The following is a 21,896-nucleotide window of genomic DNA, read 5'->3' as shown; positions in this document are numbered from 1 at the left end:
ATAGCAACCTAGAAGAATTCAACAAACTAGCTAATAGGGAACTGCTGTATATGGCCACTCCGGCCAGAGCACGCCGGTATGGCGAAGGGAACAAGGCGGGGCGCACCCTAGCTAACCTGCTGAAAGCTGAAAGAGGCCGCACCTTGATCTCCAGCATAATAGCGAGTGACGGCACAGTGACAACAAGCGAGGAGGGTATTAATAGTGAGTTTTCCCATTTTTATAAAGAACTCTACACCAACCATGATCTATAAACTCCCAATGATATCAGAGTATACTTAGATAGTATCACGCTCCCAAAGTTGTTAGCTGAAAATAAATCACTGTTAGACCAGCCCCTTACGATTGAAGAAATCAAGGAAGCGATTAAATCACTAGCCAATGGAAAGGCTCCTGGCTCAGACGGTCTGGGAATCGAATTATACAAGGAGCTGAGTGAGGAAATTGCCCTGATATTACTGTCCATGTGGGAGGAGGCCACAGAAGTAGGGATACTGCCAACATCCATGAGAGAGGCCATAATCACTGTACCCTCTAAACCCAGGCGTCCCCCCAATGAGATGTCCTCATAAAGGCCCCTGTCCCTTATAAACTGTGACGCCAAGATAGTTGCAAAGATTCTGGCCAATAGACTCCTACCTCACATGCCAATATTAGTACACCCTGACCAATGCGGGTTCATCCCCACTAGATCTACAGCACTCAATTTACGTAGGCTATTTGGCGTCATGGCCCAGATCAAACCGGAGGCCCATGCGGTAGCTGTGTCCCTAGATGCCGAAAAGGCGTTTGACTCTGTGTCATGGTGTTGGAAAAATTTGGACTGCGCCCATGCTTTCTGAAATATGTCAAGGTGTTGTACACTAACCCGGGAGCCAGGGTGTTGACTAACCACACTATGTCAGATTGGTTTGAGTTGGGGAGGGGTACTAGACAGGGCTGCCCATTCTCCACCATACTGTTTGTCCTGACCATGGAACCAGTTGCGGCAGCAATTAGAGAACATCAGAAACAGAGGGGTATATGGATGGCGGGCCTGACCCAATCAATATCCCTGTATGCAGATGACACCCTATTATACATCCGAGAACCTGACACACACTTGGGTCCAGTGATGGAAGCAGTGCACAAATTCGCAGAATACTCGGGATACAAAACTAATCTAAATTCTAAATCTGAAATCTTTCCCCTGACCCCTCCAGAGGAGAAGAACAGATGTAGTCAGCATGTGGCCAACCTGACCCATGCGTACAACTGTACGAAGAATGATGCCACCAGATTTACACCATATTTCTTGATGTTTGGAAGGAACGCCAGGTTGCCTTTAGACCTGTGTCTTTGAGTGTCCACAGATGTAATAGGCAGCAAGAACTACCCCAGCTATGTTAAACGGATTAAGAGTCAACTGGAGCAATCATATCAGCTCACCCAGGCTTCTGCGGAGAAGACGATGGAAGGGAACAAGCGCTGTTATGACACCAAGGTCAGGTTTGACGCTCTTCAACCTGGCAATCATGTGTTGATCCGCAGCCTGGGACAAAGAGGACGCAACAAGCTAGGCGACAAGTGGGAGTCTCAGCCTTTCATCATAGAGCATCATCTAGGAGAAATCTCTGCCTACTGACTGTGAGAGGAAGGATGGCCAAGTACTATCAGGAGCTTGCACCAGAACCACCTTCTGCCAGTTGGGGATGAGGATGAGCTGATAACAGAGTTGATTGATGAAGAACTGGCTAAGGGGCCGTCACGAGACAGCAGCGACTCTGTGCTGAAAGACCCAAGGAAGATCCTTCAAACGCTCAATCCCTGGAAGTTTCTCCAGCTACAGAGGCTGAGAGAACATCAAAAGGTCAGCTGTAAACCAGTAAAGTCACTGGAGGAAATCAGTCTGTCATCTACCAAGACCAATGGTTAGATCAGACACCTCTGTGTGTCCCTAAAAACCAACAGAAGCCAGATCCCACTCCTAGCAAACCTGAACCGCATCCTGAGAGTGTTTTTGCAGAGGTTGTTCCTGATCCTGGACCAATTTCCCTTGCCACACTGGACATTGTAGAGGAACCCTTACCGCTTCTTCCACTGGAAGATAGGGCCCCTGACCTGGTGTCGAGCACTCTGCCCAGTCTGGGGTAAAACCTAGATGAGTCGCTGGCTGCTCTCCGTCGTAGCACTAGGGAGAGCAGACATGTTGTGAAGTTAACATATGATACAACAAGGGTCCAGTGTGAGGTTCCAGTCTATTCCTCTCAGTCTTCCGTCCCTCCTTTTCTAGTGCAGGATCCTGGGAGTTCAGGGGTACTATGGGAGGTGCCTGAGATTTGGGCTACTAGGTGGCAACCAATGGCCTGTCCTAAATCATGGCTGGATGAATTCATTGATCAGGCCAAAGCTATCCTCAGGGCTGAGGATAGTTCAAAGGGGGGAGCATTTAACCCCCGTTCGGAGATTAATGACAGGGTCCCCTGAGCAGTAAGCCATGCCCGGGATCAGAAAATCAAAGAACATCGGATTCCGGCGCAAGAGCCGCAGCGCCGGTGATCAGAAAATAAAAGAACTAGAGTAAGGGACTCTTATGCGTGGCCACACAAGGTTCCCTTCAAACATAAAATGAAAAATAAATGTGCCAGCGCAAGCAGAGTGCCCAGCTAATGGAAATATTCCTACAAGAGGGTTGGTGGAGCTCTGCTCGGCACCTGTCATCGCCGCTCCCCAGGGGCACTTAATTTGGCACTCCCCTGACAAGCAGGGGAGTGCCCAACACACTGCTGCCACATCCTGTGGCTCAGACTCACTGCCGGCCCCAGGACAGACCTGATTATTGGCGCGCCCCATAGCAAGGGAGCGCCGAACATGTTTTTAGTCATCGTGGGAATAAGTATAAAGAAAGGGCCCACCCCCTTTCAGGTGGTCCACATGGACTCCCTGGGCCACACCTGACAGACGTGGCCCAGGTTGGGAGGAGTTGTGGGAGGTGGGGAGGCACGCTGTGACTGAGAGCTGGGCTGCACTTTGCCAAGCAGCCCAGCCAAAACAAAGACTTTGGTGCCCCCCACACTGCTGCTGCTGCCTGCTGCCCACTGCCACAAGAGCCACCACCGAAGAGCGCAGTAAGAAAGAAGAACCTGTGAGCAGCAGCAAATACCTTGAGACAACCCTGACCAGGTTGTCTTGCAAGTAAGGTCATTATAAATAGTTTTTAATACAGTGTACTGTATAAACTTTGTATATATTCATAAAGATACTTTTATAGTTTTAAACGACTCTTTATTTTTATGTTTTATTTATTTAGTTACGCAGCTGCAGGGTTAAAGGTAATTTGTAAATAGTGTCTTATGTTTTGCCCCTTTTTGTAAAAAAACTCACAAAACCCTACAGGTGTACTGGAATAGGAAAAGTAATCTTTAAATAACTAAAGAACTGTACACCAGCATTCATTTGTCTGCCTTTCCTTTTGTGCAACAGTTACTCTAACCTTGTGTTTTCTCCTTAGGGATATTTGGGGAACCTGCCTGCCCTAACCCCTTGATCTTCCCTAACCTTACCACTTTCATAGCAAGGTACACCGGGGTGATCTTGAACCCAGGGAGCGGGGCTTGGGGACAGGAAAAAGTCAGGTCAAGATATAAGTGAAGGTTTAAGCTGTATTATTTTGTGCCCGCCTACACTTGTCTACCAGTAACGTTCACCCTGCTTGTTAGGAAAGATTTCATTTTATGTGTAATTTACCCTCCAGTTGTACACCCCCAAACGTTGTACTGCTGTTTAGACACCATAGACTGATTGTGCCAGAGAAGCACAGCCTTCAGCTGCACTCCTCTGGGCTTTCCCTCACTTTTTTGGGGGAACTGACATACCCTTAAAACAATGAGTACTGGGAGACTTTGTTTGCCTTAGTCCTTTTCTAATGTTGCAACTTGTGTGCAACATGTAACAAGTACACAATGTACCTTACAGTACAGTGTACATGGGTCTCATAGTCAATTACAATGACCCTAGATACTCTCGATGGACTTTTTGTGAGTGTGCAGATGTGTTGTGGACAGGGCTGGTGGCAGCTATCTTTTCGCATTATTTTTAACCCTTTATTTTTATTTTATTTATTTTTTGCATTTGTTGTATTCCCAAACCCAAGGGTATCACGGCGTAGTTACAGGGAGATCTTGACTTGCTGGTTACATATAACATGGCAGGAGGCTTTCCTGCCATGTTAACCGCATTTGACACGAATATGTGGCCTGGCTCCAAAATGGCCGTACCACGAGGTTGGTCCACATATGGAGTGTGTTTGTGAGCAGATCTCCCTTTGGGTCCTCTTCGTTTTGGCTCGAAGGGGACTTTGGATAAGAGGAGGCCAAAAATACCTATACCATGTCGATCTCTGGAGTTCTCACTGAACGAAGGATAGGATCCAAGTCTCCTGAAACTAAGAGGCCGAGTCGAGGAACCGCTGGAAGGTTTGGCACCCTGAGCCCGCCGTCGTCCCGTTGGACCCCTCTACATCTGGTCATCCAAGAAGCTCTGCGAAGACGCTTCAACCCATTAGAATAGTGGGACCAACTCTTCTCAGCACCTTCAACAAAACCTGCGAGTTAGCCTTCTCGGAAGTGTCCATGGGCCAACCAATGGGCTGACCAGCGTACGCGGACCTTTGCTCTGTATCCACAATCGTTTCGAGGAGGCCCTCGAAACTTGGTATACTGCTAGCCCTGTGTCCGCGGCACCCTCACACCGAATTTCATACACTTGGCATTCCCAGGTCTGAAGTGAGATGAGTGCGCCAGGACTAGAGCATATGCGGTTACCGTGCTGCCCTGCTGCAGCAACGACCTTTGCAAGTTCGCTGCATTTGTGACCCCCTTGCCCCTGAAGCCTGCTGAAACTAGGGTGATTCGTCCACCTGGAGCAGAGAAATCGCCACTGTCCCATTTGGGAATCCTCACTGTATCTTTGGAACTGGAAGCCTCAGAGCCGTCATATTGCCGCAGTAGAACCCGCAACCAAAGTGGACTCGACTGGCAAAGTTTGGTCCAGAGTGTGCCTGGGACCGGTGAGTAACCCTAACCTTAACCTGTGGCCCCTAGCGCCTCTATCCATTATTACGCACGAGTGTCACATGGGGGTCCCTCTCCTTTCCACTGCGAGTGCGAACTAGCGACTCCATCCCGCACTCTGGAACTGCCTCGCCTTCAAGTGGAGGTCCTCCCTGAATAGTGGGAACTTATTCTTCATCGCCTCATCCACCTTCCTAAGCTGCTAGAGACCCCTGAAGAGACCCTGTTTTTGCCCTTTGGAACAACCGCGTGCGCCTGCGTTACATGTACTATTGAGCATTAGGCTCCGCTCTTCTTATGGTTTGGACTGCCTCTGGTGTGTTGTCGATGTCGAAGTGGCCTAAAGCCTTTCTGCATTGCCTGTTTACTCCCCATCTGGGTTGTGGACATATTTTGTGCATTTAAACCTTTAGTCCCCAATGGTCTTGTATATATCTTGTATTGATTGTGTTGTGTTGGTTAACTTAGTATTGCTGTGATTCTTTTGCTATTGTCTGAGTTACAAAGGCTTTGTAATAAATGTGTTTATATTTTTGATATAACACCTGTCTGGGAGTAATTTGTAAGTGGCCTGGCTCTGTGTGCTCATTGGGGTCTTTCAGTCACCCTCACCCCTCCTGAGACTTAGTCTTGACTCTCTACCATAGCTACCTTGATTGGTCTGGCTTGTCCAGAGGTTACCCTGTTCCAAGAAACTAGGCTGGCCTTCTGAACATCTGCCCACCAGGACAGAGTTCAGAAATCCATCTTAACACTGCTACATAGTGTTCTCAGTGCCTGGGTGATGTGCTCTTTCTTAGTGAATTTTAGGAGTAGTCTTTCTGCTGCATTTGTCGATATGCAAGTGGCATATCCTAGACAAGCGAAGGGATAAAGACTGCGAAAAATATGTTAGCAGGAGTCCTAGTGCTATAAGTTCTCATTGGGTAAAGCAGAATGTGCATCTATCCATTTGTAGTTAGCTTTGACACATATTAGAAACACCATATAACCATAATGAAAGAACAACAATGTATTCAAGCTGTGGTTGACAAGGTTAAAGATATGGTGACATAATTTGCATTTAGCTGTAGTGTACAGTGTTAGGTTTTAAGGGATGTACAAGTAGGTAGCTGACAGAGGTAAGCGTATCAGATGGAGTCAGAGAAGTGTTGCGGTAGAGGCGAGGTCCGGGGGCTAAGGTAGCAAGAGTTCCGCTATGTTGGATTTTAGGGCATGCTACAGGGTGTGTTTTTGAAAGTATGAGAAACAGACTCAATGTGGAACATTGTCTCTATCCATTTAACCCAGTGAGAGGGTATGATGCAAGGCCACAGGCAGCCAGGATGTGTTGATAACAGTTAATTGAGTCCAGCTGCAGAACTCTGTAGGAGTTGGGAAAGGAATGCTGGGCCCAGGGAAGAAGGGTAGGGATGCACCCTTTGAAGGATAAATTGGTGTGAGCAGGGCATGGGCTCTGTGATACCAAGAGGCCTGGTGAAGATTTATAGCAGTACTGCCCTCACCCGAAGAGCGGTCATCCTATTTGACGAGACCCAATAGCCATGCCCCTATCACGTCTTTCATGGGCACCTGTGTTCCCAGAGAGATAAGGGGGAGATGTGCTAGGGCTGTACTGTGATTTCGGACTGGAGGAGCAGAGGTGGTGCCAATAAATGTATCTCCAAGGTCAGGGAGCTGTTTGTGTGTGTGGCACAGTGTCTGGTATAATGAAAAGGCCCATTAATTAATATGAAGGCAAAATTGACCTCTCTATTCACACTTTGATCAAGATCCAATGGAGGGGTGAACATCATGTGATGGTCAAGAATGTTTACTCATCTAAGAAATGTTTTACTCTATTGTGCAGTGGGTTGCTTCGGAACTCACCAGTAAAGATTACAAAAGTAGTCTAAAAAGGAGTGTGCACCGGCTAAGAAGTAACACAATTTATTCTGGGCCCAGGCACAGCTGAGAATGTGAACTTCAAACAGAACGCGCCACAGAACCTGCATGAAAAGTGCTGTCAAAGACACGCCTCTAAAACAAAGACTTTTAAAACATCGAAAACTAATTAACATCAAACCACATTGCAACATTAAAACAGCCCTCCACCAAAGTACATTGGTAGGATCTACTCTGCTCTCCTGATAATTATTTGCTCCATTCCTCTGTTTTCCTGCAGGTTTTTTCCTTTTATTCCTCTGCTTTCCTGTCCAATTTAGTTTTTCCTGTTTTTTTTTCTCCATCTTTCTAGCAGTCTCTGCCGCACCTTTGTGACCTCTCCCCTATCCCCTCCCTCACCCCACCCTGTGTCTGTGATTTGCTGTTTCCCTCCAGGAGGTAGGCTCTGAACACCCACTAGGGCAGCCCCTCTGCGTGGGCAGCACCATCAGCTAAGGCTCTAAGGCAAAGGGCAGCTCCCAAGATGCAGCTCCAATCCGTGTTTGCCCATGTTCACCTGGGAAGCCACATGCCGTCTACCAGCAGCGACTAACAAGGTAAGTGTGGTCTGGGTGGGTAGTACAGCAATTCCTGTATTTCGAAAAGCCCTACCGCTCCTCTCACCTACAGAATATAACACACCAGGGATTGTCATCTAGTAAATAGTAGTCCCAATAGTAGTCCCATCACTGCTGCGCGGCAACCTTTAAATACTTTTTAATTTACTGTTGTGTCCCCATTTTGGGCGTTTTCCCTCTATCCAGGTGTCTCGAATCTGGGTACGTCTGCATTATTTGTTGTGTCCCCATTTTATGTGTTTCTTCCTCTATCCAGGTATCCCAAATCTAGGTGTTTCTGCATTTACTGTTGTGTCCCCATTTTAGGCGTTTCTCCCTCTAGCTAGGTATCCCAAATCTAGGTGTTTCTGCATTTACTGTTGTGTCCCCATTTTAGGCGTTTCACCCTCTATCGAGGTATCTCAAATCCAGGCTAGGGCAGCGAGTATGTGGGTGCTCCAGGGACCGGGCACCCTCCGTAAAACAGTATTTTAATGAGATCCCCTATTTTTAGAATGTGACGGTTTTTGTTATTTTCACCGCCGGCCCTCCCCCGGCTCCTGCTGCAAAAACCAAAATTCAGCGCTCCTCAAGTCAGGTACTTCTGCATGTACTGTTGTGTCCCCATCTTCGCTGTCTCTCCCAAAATGCAGGTATCTCAAACCTGGGTGTTTCTACATGTACTGTTCTGTTGTGTCCCCATTTTGTGCGTTCGCCTAAATGTTTCCTTTTTATTTTCATTTTGTTAAAATACAATCGTCTGATATCATCTGTTAATATCTAGGGTGCTTCTAAAAACCCAATCAGATGGCCAAGTGGGGTTCACCCAGGTTCCTGAATATTTCTTGAAGGAAAGATTTAAGTGCAAGAGTAAGAGATAACTATTTTCTGTGATGTCATAACGAAGCCCACACACAAGTCATGTGGGAAGGGAGTTGGGGCACGGGGAAAGGGGAGAGAAGAAACTGATAGAGAAGAGTCCATTTTGGAGTAAGGGACACAAGAATAAAGACCTGTACGTTTAACCCTCCAATGGTGTCCGCTTCTCATTGCATGGTCTGGTGCGATGGAAGTGCCGTGCGGGTAATGCAGAGAGCTGGCAGAGCTGACAGCTTGCCAGACACCAAAGTGGCAATGAAGGCGTCGGTCAGCATGTGTTTTGTGGAGCCTCGTGGTGGCATTCCTGCAAGACGTGCATCAGGACACCGGGAGGCGTATAGTCGGAGTGACCCGAATGCCGGTGTGACACCGTGACAAGAGCAGGTGTTGTATGCTATCCTGCGGGCCATGATAGATTGAGGGAGGCAGTGTTCGGCAATCTTCGGAGTCACGCCCATTTCATGGCTACAGCCATACATGCAGCCCGAAATGAAAAGCTAATGTCATAGCCCGCCTACAGCCCGCCTTCAACATCTCTATTCAGGGATTGGCCAGAGCTACCAGGTGGGCGTTGTTTCAGGGCCTTCACTCTGTCATGGGAAGCCGAATATCAGACAGTATGGTATAATATACGGCTTCCCATGTTGTTGTTTTTTTTTTTAATACTGTGCAAAGTCTGGGAGCCTAGCATTCGCTCAGTTGTACATTTTCGCACATGTTATCATTTTAAATGGTATAATCATAAGAAAGGTTGTACTGTTACAGTAGATGGGGCACTTAAACATGTTTTATGGCATAATTAACCTTTCTATATTTTATTCCAACATCACACTACAGTCAAAATAAGAAAGGTTGTACTGTGACAGCAGATAGGGCGCACATGTTATTATTTTAAATGGTATAATAATAAGAAAGGTTGTACTGTTACAGTAGATGGGGCGCTTAAACATGTTTTATGGCATAATTAACCTTTCTATATTTTATTCCAACATCACACTACAGTCAAAATAAGAAAGGTTGTACTGTGACAGCAGATAGGGCGCACATGTTATTATTTTAAATGGTATAATAATGAGAAAGGTTGTACTGTTACAGTAGATGGGGCGCTTAAACATTTTTTATGGCATAATTAACCTTTCTATATTTGATTCCAACATCAAAGCACGAGGAATCACTGCAGGAGCCTCTCTTAAGGATAAAGGGGGAGGTGGGGCTCAGTCACACAACTCTGTCATAATGCATGGGGGTGCACGGTAGGGTCTCCCTTCAGCATGTGTTATTGGGAAGGGAATTCAACAGTATTTTACGTAATTGGTGTTAAGCTCCCTGTTCACCCGCAGCTTGGTAAACTGTGCACACTATCACACACTGCTGCAAGTGACTGGTATGGGCTGCGCTATGTCATGGATACAACACCACTGGGTTAATGAGGCTCAAGCCCCCTACCTAAAGTTTGGGCTGTTTGTATGGGGATGAAATGCAGACTAGTGAGAGTCTGTGTAATTCCTTTCCTTTTGTCCTCAGCAGTGCTGTTCTTCGGTATGCATTCAGCCATCACACACTACAATGGGGCATTTCCAACCGAAAGATCCCCTTCCCTTTACAGCTACAACTATCAATTCTGTGTCTGCTTCCAAGACGGATCTATGTGAATACTGTGCCCCAATTTTCACCTCATATATATGCTGGGCGAGACACCATCAGCCCCCCTACATGTACTATGGTAATTCGCATCCCCTGTCTCCCTGGGGTTAACTCACAATGACACAAGTCGTCATCCTGTTTTCGTTTAATCTGGTCCCTACCAATGTATTGGCACCACCTATCTCCTCCCTTGACACCCCCATACCTTTTCATTGTTGGGGTGCATGATATCATGGCCTGCACGCAACTATGGTAATTCACAAAACCTGTAACACACATCCTGTTTTATGTTTACTCTGGTCCCAAATGATGTAGAGGCACCACCTAGCCCTTCCCTGGATACCTCCATACCCTTTGATTGTGGGGGTGCAAGATATCATGGCCTGAATGCACTTATGGTAATTTTGCATCCCCTGCCTCCCTGGGGTTAGCTCACACTAACAAAAGTGGTCATCCTGTTTTATGTTTTATCTGGTCCCTAACGAAGTAGATGTACCATCTAGCCCCTCCCTGGACACCACATAACTTTTGATTGTGGGGGGTGCAAGATATCATGGCCTGATTGCACCTATGGTAATTTGCATCCCCTATTTCTCTTGGGGTAATTCACACTAACACAAGTGGTCATCCTGTTTTATGTATCATCTGGTCCCAACCAATGTAGAGGCACCATCTAACCTCGCCCTGGACACCCCCATACCTTTTGATTGTGGGGGGTGCAAGATGTCATGGCCTGAACACACCTATGGTAATTCGCATCCCCTACCTCCATGGGGTTAACTCACACTGACGCAAGTGGTCATCCTGCTGTATGTTTAATCTGGTCCCAATGAATGTAGATGCACCACCTAACCCCTCCCTGGAGACCCCCATGCCTTTTGATTATGGGGGTGCAAGATATCATGGCCTGAATGCACCTATGGTAATTTGCATCCCCTATTTCTCTTGGGGCTATTCACACTAGTGCAAGTGGTCATCCTGTTTTATGTTTACTCTGGTCCCAATGAATGTAGATGCACCATCTAACACCTCCCTGGACACCCCAATTCCTTTTGAATGTGGAGGGTGCAAGATGACATGGCCTGAATGCACCTATGGTAGTTAGCATCCCCTACCTCCCTGGGGTTAACTCACACTGACGCAAGTGGTCATCCTGTTTTATGTTTAATCTGGTCCCAACCAATGCACCATCTAACCTCTCCCTGGAGACCCCCATACCTTTTGATTGTGGGGGGTGCAAGATATCATGGCCTGAACACACCTATGGTAATTCGCATCCCCTACCTCCCTGGGGTTAACTCTCACTAGCGCACGTGGTCATCCTGCTGTTTGTTTAATCTGGTCCTAACCAATACAGATGCATCCCCTAGCCCCTCCCTGGAGACCCCTATGCCTTTGATTGTGGAGGGTGCAAGATATCATGGCCTGAATGCAGCTATGGTAATTTGCATCCCCCATTTCTCTTGGGGCTATTGACACTAGCGCAAGTGCTCATCTGATTTAGGTTTACTCTGGTCCTAACCAATGTAGAGGCGTCCCCTAACCCCTCCCGGAACACCCCCATACCTTTCGATTGTGGGGGGTGCAAGATACCATGGCCTGAACACACCTATGGTAGTTCGCATCCCCTACCTCCCTGGGGTAAACTCACACTAGCGCATGTGGTCATCCTGTTTTATGTTTAATCTGGTCCCAATTAATGTAGATGCACCATCTAACCCCTACCTGGAGACCCCCATGGCTTTTGATTGTGGGGGGTGCAAGATATCATGGCCTGAATGCACCTATGGTAATTTGCATCCCCTATTTCGCTTGGGGCTATTCACATTAGTGCAAGTGGTCAACCTGTTTTATGTTTACTCTGGTCCCAATGAATGTAGATGCACCATCTAACCCCTCCCTGGACACCCCCATACCTTTGATTGTGGAGGGTGCAAGATGACCTGGCCTGAATGCACCTATGGTAGTTCGCATCCCCTACCTCCCTGGGGTTAACACACACTGACGCAAGTGGTCATCCTGTTTTATGTTTAATCTGGTCCCAACCAATGCACCATCTAATCGCTCCCTGGACACCCCCATACCTTTTGATTGTGGGGGGTGCAAGATATCATGGCCTGAACACACCTGTGGTAGTTTGCATCCCCTACCTCCCTGGGGTTTACTCACACTGACGCAAGTGGTAATCCTGTTTTATGTTTATTCTGGTCCCAACCAATGTAGATGCACCATCTAACCCCTCCCTGGAGCCCCCCATGCCTTTTGATTGTGGGGGGTGCAAGATATCATGGCCTGAACACACCTATGGTAATTCGCATTCCCCTACCTCCCTGGGGTTAACTCACACTAGCGCACGTGGTCATCCTGCTGTAAGTTTAATCTGGTCCTAACCAATATAGAGGCATCCCCTAGCCCCTCCCTGGAGACCCCATGCCTTTTGATTGTGGGGGGTGCAAGATGTCATGGCCTGAATGCACCTATGGTAGTTCGCATCCCCTACCTCCCTGGGGTTAACTCACACTAGCGCACGTGGTCATACGGCTGTATGTTTAATCTGGTCCCAATCAATGTAGAGGCATCACCTAGCCCCTCCCTGGACACCCCCATACCTTTTGATTGTGGGGGGTGCAAGATGTCATGGCCTGAATGCACCTATGGTAGTTCGCATCCCCTACCTCCCTGGGGTTAACTCACACTAGCGCACATGGTCATCTTGTTTTATGTTTAATCTGGTCCCAATCAATGTAGATGCACCATCTAACCCCTCCCTGGAAACCCCCATGCCTTTTGATTGTGGGGGGTGCAAGATATCATGGCCTGAATGCACCTATGGTAATTTGCATCCCCTATTTCTCTTGGGGTAATTCACACTAGCGCAAGTGGTCATCTTGTTTTATGTTTACTCTGGTCCTAACCAATATAGAGGCGTCCCCTATACCAATCCCGGAACACCCCCATACCTTTTGATTGTGGGGGGGGTGCAAGGTATCATGGCCTGAATGCACCTATGGTAATTTGCATCCTCTATTTCTCTTGGGGCTATTCACATTAGCGCAAGTGGTCATCCTGTTTTATGTTTACTCTGGTCCTAACCAATGTAGAGGCATCACCTAGCCCCTCCCTCGACACCCCCATACCTTTTGATTGTGGGGGGTGCAAGAGGTCATGGCCTGAATGCACCTATGGTAATTCGCATCCCCTACCTCCCTGGGGTTAACTCACACTAGCGCACGTGGTCATCCTGTTTTATGTTTAATCTGGTCCAAATCAATGTAGATGCACCATCTAACCCCTCCCTGGAGGCCCCCATGCCTTTTCATTGTGGGGGGGTGCAAGATATCATGACCTGAATGCACCCATGGTAATTTGCATCACCTATTTCTCTTGGGGCTATTCACACTAGTGCAAGTGGTCATCCTGTTTTATGTTTACTCTGGTCCTAACCAATGTAGAGGCATCACCTAGCCCCTCCCTGGAGACCCTCATGCCTTTTGATTGTGGGGGGTGCAAGATATCATGGCCTGAACACACCTATGGTAATTCGCATCCCCTACCTCCCTGGGGTTAACTCACACTAGTGCAAGTGGTCATCCTGTTTTATGTTTACTCTGGTCCCAACCAATGTAGATGCACCATCTAACCCCTCCCTGGAGACTCCCATGCCTTTTGATTGTGGCGGGTGCAAGATATCATGGCCTGAACACACCTATGGTAATTCGCATCCCCTACCTCCCTGGGGTTAACTCGCACTAGTGCAAGTGGTCATCCTGTTTTATGTTTACTCTGGTCCCAACCAATGTAGAGGCATCACCTAGCCCCTCCCTGGACACCCCCATACCTTTTGATTGTGGGGGGTGCAAGATGTCATGGCCTGAATGCACCTATGGTAGTTCGCATCCCCCACCTCCCTGGGGTTAACTCACACTGACGCAAGTGGTCATCCTGTTTTATGTTTATTCTGGTCCCAACCAATGCAGATGCACCATCTAACCCCTCCCTGGACGCCCGAATACCTTTTGATAGTGGGGGTGCAAGATATCATGGCCCAAACACACCTATTGCAAATTTAATTCTATCCGCCGCTCCCCACAGGAAACCCTGTGATCTTCCGGCTAATGGCGGACGATGCCGGATCGTCCGAAACTCTGGAGACAAACTAGTTTGGATCTTTTTCAACCATCCGCACCGCTACCAGGTGAGCATATGGCTCTTTAGTAACGTCCATGCAATGGATGGGGTTGCAGAATAATTCTGAGTCCAAATAATGGGACCAACTCGGGAAGATGGCAAAGGTACTGTTTTATTAACAATTATCCAAAACAGGGAGGTTACAATGGACATCAACGGACGTTCGCTCAGGCTCTTGACGATTTTCTCATAAAAACATCCTTATATGCAAAGAATACGTCAGACGTGATGTCATACTGCATGGCAAATAATAGGAAACCTATCAAAGGCTGTGATAGGCTTAAGGGGAACACCTAAGTATACATTGCATAGGGACTGGGATTGGGATTTGCTGCCCACTGTCAGGTGGAAAAGTTATGCCTACCTCTTAAAACTTGTAAAGTACACAGTTTATCATTGGTCTTCAAACTATAAGGCCCTTCACTATATGGCCCTCTACAATTGGTTGGCACGCTCGTGCCATGTCTGGAACATTCGGTTCACTTATCAGCATGTAAACTCAAACCCAGGTGCCAGGAGGTGGACTGGACATTACCTCCCCACCCAATTAGCCCAGCATCTCTCATCAACCATGGCTTCTGCCATGAAGATTGTTTTAGAAATTGGCCTTGCAAAGTATCCTTGTCTGTGGGAATATATGGGAGTGCAGGCTCTCACTATCGTTGTTCCAAGGACTCCAAGCTGAACTCTATTTCCATCCTAGGCTCACATGACAGGAGTTCATGAATTGGCCCATTTTGCAGCAGCCAACATGACCTCTGACCCTTTCAGTACAACTCACACAAAGGGAACTGATGTATGTGTTATTATTGTGTTACAATGCAATAATACTATTATGTCCGTGGCACTAAATCATAGATATGTACTGTGAATCATTTAAAATTCCAATCCGGAGCATATGTGATTGTGCACTTCTAACAGGCAGGGGACCTGGGTAATTGGCGTGCAGGCCAATGGTGGTATGTGGGTGGGAGCATATCTATTCTCTGTCTTTGCATCAGGTGGTGTGGGTTTTCTTGACTGTGTATGTGCTTCTTTTTGTCACTTTGGTTGGGTGCATTCTGGTACATGTAGTGATATTCGTATTGGTGTACGGAATGGATGTTGTTACGCATGCACTGGATCATTTTCTTCAATTGAGACACACCTGTCAAGCCCTTGCACTCACGCATGCTATTACTGTGTTGCACCTTGATTTCCCCCTCTACACTTGCACGTTCAATGCACTCACTAGCAATAGTAGGTTTGTCTCCCCTTACATTTTTTTATCATTACTTGTACTATTGTAGCAATTATTGATCCTTGCTCTAATTCATGGTGTACCTTCCCCTTTACCCACCCTGTCTGCCCTCTGTGCGCTTTCAGGGTGTTTTGCTAATTGCATGAGCGCAGAATATTTGAACAACAAATAAAGGAATGCATACACTGCGCACAGCCACTGCTGATCGGTGTTATACGTGCCCATAATTCAACAGCGCACATGCCCTTGTAGTTACATTCACCCAGCATCCAGTTACAGAGTCCACTGTGACGTGCCATGTGCCCAGGCAGCGTGGAGTTGCGCAGCACCGTGGAGTCGTGGGTTGAACCAGGACATCTGGCACAGCAGTGGGTGATGAGGTGGCGGGCATCACACACCATCTGCATGTTCAGTGAGTGATAGTTTTCTGTTCCGGTAGAATGCCTCCACAGCATGCCTGGCCACCAGCTCCACATGTGTTCCATCCAATACACCTATGGTATAATATGGGATTTATAACGTGCCTATACACAAGTGTTTCAAGGCGCGATGAGGCAAGGGAGGGGAAACAATGGGAAGACAAAGACAATTGTCTTACTAGGCCAGGTGACATTGAGATCACGCAAGTGCAGGGGAGGGGGGAAAGGGAAAAGTGCAGGGGAGGAGGTGGCTGTGTAATACATAGGATCAACAGTAAAAAATAAATTACATTTTTAAAAAAGGTAAAAGTGCAGCCAGCTTGTGGCAAGTGCTGGGGTAAGTGCAGACATCAAGTGTCAAGAGCTTGTAGGGGACTGTAGGGATACAGAAACAGCCACCCAAGTGCAGCTGTTGCCTGGGAAGCAGTGCAGGTGTGCAACTGGTAGGGGAGGGGACCTGGGCCCGAGATCAGAGGGTAGCCAGGTGACCAATGCAGTTTCAGTCAGGAGTTCAGCAGGGTAAACGGGGAGAAAAGAATCAAAGAGGAAGGTCTTGAGGTCCTTCCGAAACCAAAGATCTTTCTCCTCAAGTTTCAGGGAGGCTGTTCCAGAGGGAGGCCCCAGCCGAAGAAAGAGATTTACCACAAACTTGTTGCTTGGAGAAGCGACTGACCCTGAGGGAGTTCGAGGCGGATGAGCGATGAGCTTGACAAGGAAGATATTTAGGAAGAGAGAGTTGAAGGTATTGAGGCCCCAAGCCTCAGAATGCCTTGTGGACAATGCAGAGGGTTTTCAACTTAATCCTCGCAGCCACTGGGAGCCATTGCAGAGATTTCAGTCCTGGAGAGATACATTCCCTGGGCTTGAGGCCAAAGACAAGTCTTGCAGTCCTGTTCTGGATGAGTTGCAGAGGGTGCAGAGTAGAAGCAGGCAGATTAGGAAAGAGGCAGTAGTGCAGCCTAGAGAGAACCAGAGCTCTAGAGACAGTAAACTTCTGGAGGAAGGAGAGGAAAGGAAGAATACCTCTGAGGAGGTGCAGCTGGTAGTGTGACTTCTTAGAGATGTCAGAGATGTCAGGAGAGAAGGAGAGTGGGGAGTCGAAGATGTCCCCGAGGTTTTTCAGCCTCACAGGTGGGAGCAGAAAGAGGGCCAAGAGTGGCTGGCCAGAGAGCGACAGTAAAGGAGGGAGCAGGTGTGCCGATGAGGAGAATCTCCGTCTTACTGGCATTATGGCAGATGTTGTTGGCGACGCACCACACCTGGATAGCGGACAGACAGTCAGAGATGAGAAAGGGAGAAGAGGTGGCAGAAGGGAGCCTGAAATGAGTGTCATCCACATAGCCTGAAAGTTCGGGCAGAGAGCAGCAATGCGGTGGGCAAGAAGTGCCAGGTATTAATTGAACAGCCAGGGAGAGAGGTTAGACCCCTGGGGAACACCACAGGTAGAGATAGAGGAGAGCAAGGATCCTAGTTAGACCTGGGAGTGTCGATCGGAGAGGAGAGAGGTCAGCCAAGCCAGGGCCTGATCAGTGATCACGGAGACAGTTGAGCAGGATGGCATGGTTGACCATGTCAAAGGCAGAAGAGAGATCCAGTCATGCCTGCAAGGGCATGGAAGGCAATTTTAGTGGCATTGACCTGGTCAGCAGTCCTGGGTAGGATGATCTGGTCTCCAACCTGAAACAGGACACGCGAAAAACAGGGTTGCAATATCCCATGCAGTTCACCCACAGTGTGTTGGTATGTGCCCGTGGCTATGAAGTGTAGCACTGACACTAACTTGAGCAAGTGGGGGGCATGGCTGTACGGATATGTTTGTGTTCCTGTCCTTTTTGTTGTTCCTCTTCTTCCAGGAAAGGTTTAAGTGCCTTGCCTTTTTTTTCCTTCATAACTCTTTTTCCTTAATCCCTTCTACCTCATATTCAGTTCTTTTTGACCTTGGAATAGTTGTTTAATGTGGTGAGAATTTCTGTGTTGATTTCTTTCTAAAATGTGAAACTGGTTTAGTCACTGTATGGATTAGCAACGTTGGGTGGCATGGTTGATGTTTGGAGAGGTTTTTTTCTTTTGATCTTTGCTGTCTTTAAAGGTGGGTAAGAGCCAAAGGTGAAATTCTCTATTTCTGTAGCAGACCGTGAACCAATAATAAGATTCTATCCAAAATAAAAAAGATGCCTATTGGTACAAATTTACAACCATTTGCTTCTTAAATATCCATTGTGAAATATGTTTAAAAGTTATCGAGGCTGGTGTGGCTTAGGAGGCCCACACACGGATGCCTCCTTAACAGTCTCCGGACATCGCCGGGCCTTCAGTGTTAATGGCGCCGTCATAAGTGTCGCCAGAGCCTAGAAATCCTCACTCTGGCTAGGTGAGGCCTCGAGGCATGCAGGGACCGAGTTTCGGCACCCGCTGGACAGGTGTCGAATCCTGGAATCCTGGAATCAGCGGAGCGGGGGCCGCACCAACTCCAACATGGCGCCTGCAACCCTTGCTCGCCATAAACTGAGCAGCTGACCCTCTTCTCCAGGGTAGAGATGCGTGGGTCTGGGACTGTAACTTGCACTAAGCTGTCTGACCCGAGCTTTTCCTTTGGGGTACCTGTTGTTTTTTCTCTGCATCTTTCTCCGCTCTTCCTTTGGGAACTGCCTTGAATTACATGCTTTCTGCCCAGCTGGTGAGTGCTCTGGCAGTTGGAAGCTTCCCGCGAGGACTTGCCAGATGCCTGACTCATTGCTTGATGCATGCGGAGCATCTCCTTGAGGGCTTTGGTTGTTCCGAGGTGTGTGGTGCCTGGGTGTGCGGTGACTCTTACTACAGGGGTGATAGTGGTATCTGTTGGAGTCCCTGTGCATGGATTACATGCTGCCTTATCTCTCTTCACGAGCATTGTAGTTAAGAGCCCTCAGTCCCTGTGCACAGATCACATACTGCCTGATCTTTCTTTATTGGTGCTGGGGCTACCTGCGGTCCCTGGATTTGTTACCTGGAGGCTGTGATGGCAAAGAGGGGAAATACCCCTACAGATGGTGATATTGCATGCTTGGTACATGCCTGTGAAGGACCTAAGAAGATTGACACGCTGTCCTGCTGGTGCAGTGTCCCCAGGAGAGGGGAGAGGACATGGCTCTACCAGCTACCAAACCGGATCTGGCTAACCTGCTGAGGGAACTGAAGCGGGCACTCTAATACAGTGTTGCCGAGCTCTCCTCTAAAGTTGTGACAATTGACGAAGGCGTGACAGAGGCAGAACAGTGTATTAGGGACATTGAGGACTCTTTCTGAGCAAACCTTGGAGTCTTGCGATGCTTCCCAATGCCTTCCGAGGTGTGAGGCCCTGGAACACAAGCAGGAGGACATCGACAATCATTCACGACGTAACAATGTCAGGCTAAGCAGCATACCTAGATCTGTAAGTGACTCAGATTTGCTGAATTAGGTCTGCACCCTCTTCCGGTCTCCTCTCTGACTGTCTGAGGATGCCAAGGTGGAACTGAACCATACCCATAGTCTTTGAGGGTCTCTCTGGGACGGATCAAGCCAGCCACCCGATGTTCTCAGTAGAGTCAATTTCCTCACGCTTAAGCAGTGCATCATGGAAGCAGCACGTGCAGACCAGCCTTCACTTTTCGTGGTGCCGACCTTCAGATATCCCAGGATCTGGCGACTTTCACAATCCAGAGGCGCATGATGCTTTGTCCACTTACTGTGTGGCTCAGGGAGGATGGTATTCACTACAGATGGGGCTTCTCCATGGCTCTGTTCTTCACTTTGGAGGGGAAACATTGGTCAATAACATCACATTAGGATGCTTAGGATTTACTGTCATCATGGCCATCTGCCCTCATGAGGTTGGGTCCCTAAACCACAGAGGGGATTGTGGTCAAGAGCTGGTAAGGCGCGAAACCCTGGGGGCCACTCGGGAGTAAAATGAAGGTGATTGGCCCCACGCAGGTGAAGTAGTTCTGGATGTTTTTTTTTTTACTTATCTCTATAGGTTCTGGTTGAAATTGAAATTGATATTTTATTTCTATCGCGCTCATACACAAGTGTTTCAGAGCGCGACAAGGCAAGGGAAGGGGAACAGAGGAGAAACAAAAACAACAATCTTACTAGCCCCAGTGACATTGAGAACGCGCAAGTGCATGGTAGAGGGGGAGAGGGAAAAGTGCATGGAAGGGGGATCAAAAGGATTTTGCGGAGCAAGGAGGAAAAAAAACAAATAATAATAAATAAATTAATAAATAAAAAGGCAACAAACAGAGGGAGTGTAGCCAGCAAGTGGCAGTGCTGGGTTTAAGGCAGCAGGCTGGGTAGGTCTGATAAGTGCAGGAAGAACAAAACAAAGGGGTAGGGGCTGTATGGGTACAGATACAGACCCCACGTTCAAGTGTTGGGAGTCCTCGTGTTGTGCTCAGAGAGCTTTTCTATGTTTTTGCGCTTTTTCGATAAAAAGTTTCTATTTTTGTCAAATAGAGCCTGTGTGTTCTTTCGTTCCTTTGACCGGCAAGCAGGGATCCGTATGTCGGCATCTTTCAACACCCCTTAAGGGCAAGAATCGTACAGAGTTTCATGGAAGATTCCAGAACGCCATTGGGCCTACATCACACTCCGGACCATGTCGGAGGAGAAGAAAGAGGGAGGCTCCCTCTTCAAGCTCTGCTCCAGCTGCGGATTGAGGAACTTGTTTGTGGAGGACAAACACTCTTAGTGCCTCTACTGTCTCCATCTGGACCACAGTGAAGCATATTGTGAAATCTGCCTTGGGTTCTCCAAGCGAACCATCAAGTACAGTCACAGTAGGTTGGCGGCATGGCTTAACGCCAAGGCCTCTACCCTGTGCGGCAAGCAGGGGCATGCCTTACCCAGGACCGGCCGGTCCAAAGAGCTGGCTTCTAAGTCCTTTGAGGGTGCTCGATCCGCGGGGGCCCAAGACAAGGCCAAGTACCGCAAGTCTATTTCCGTCTGGGTTTCCGCACAAGTGGGTCCCACGATACGCAGCGCACGTTCATCTTCGCCATCTGCCTCCATCACCAGTCATCGCTCCAGCTCCTCCTCGAAGAGGAAATCGGTTAACCCAGGGAAGCTGCGGGAAAAGCTGGAGAAGACCAAGGCGCAGGGAAAGGTGTCCGACCTGCCCCTGAAGGCCCAGGTGGTCCAGACTAAGTCATCCTTGAGGATCGAGCTGGTGGCGGCCGCCCTCTCGAAGGCAAAAGGGGCTGACCTGGTCCAGCGAGTGGGAAAAGGTCTCCACCGACCGATGGGTGCTGGACGCTCCCACCCACGGACACTCTCTAGAGTTCCAGCAGAAGTGTCCGCGGATACCACTGGTGGCCCGGCAGGAGCAGCACATCCCTCCGCTCCTGCGGGAAGTACGGGCCATATTAAAAAAGGGGGCTATAGAGCTGGTTCCAATGTGACTGCGGGCCCCGCAGTTTACTGCAGATACTTCTTGGTGAAGAAGACTGGGGGCTGGAGGCCCATTCTAGACCTGCGGCGCCTTACCGAATACCTCAAGTCCCAGAAATTCATGACGGTCATGTTGCAGCACGTGCTTGGCCAACTGGAGGAAGGGGACTTCTTGTCGTCGCTGGATCTGGAGGATGCATACTTCCAAATCCCCATTCACGAGAAGCATCGGAAGGTCCTGTGCTTCGTAGTACAGGGAAGGCACTACCACTTCAAGGCCCTTCCCTTCAGACTGAATTCGGCACCCAGGGTGTTCACAAAAGTGCATGGCACCAGTGGCGGCCCATCTGCACCTACAAGGGATACATGTGTACACGTACCTTGATGACTGACTCATCCGCGCCAAGTCCAGGGAAGTGGCAGTTCAACACACGGAGAGGACTGTCCAGGTGCTGACAGATCTGGGGTTCTCCGTCAACTATCCAAAATCCTGCTTGATACTATCGCAGAACGTGCTACTTCTGGGGGCCAGGCTCAACGTGGTCTCCTGCCTGACCGCCCCCTTGGAAGAGAGGATAGTGGCCAT

The 21,896-nt window shown here is 48.4% G+C and overlaps 1 long non-coding RNA gene across 1 annotated transcript in view; it reads left to right on the top strand.

The window, feature by feature from the left end:
* LOC138529510 (uncharacterized) overlaps window positions 1–21,896 on the top strand; it is a 345,150-nt gene that overhangs the window by 37,230 nt on the left and 286,024 nt on the right. The window lies entirely within an intron of this gene.

Source organism: Ambystoma mexicanum, assembly GCF_040938575.1.
Source record: "Ambystoma mexicanum isolate Mex_15411 chromosome 12 unlocalized genomic scaffold, UKY_AmexF1_1 Mex_chr12_unloc.1, whole genome shotgun sequence".
In the NCBI taxonomy this organism is placed as follows: domain Eukaryota; kingdom Metazoa; phylum Chordata; class Amphibia; order Caudata; family Ambystomatidae; genus Ambystoma; species Ambystoma mexicanum.
Note: the sequence above shows the minus strand (reverse complement) of the source record. Positions and strands in the feature narration are given on the sequence as shown.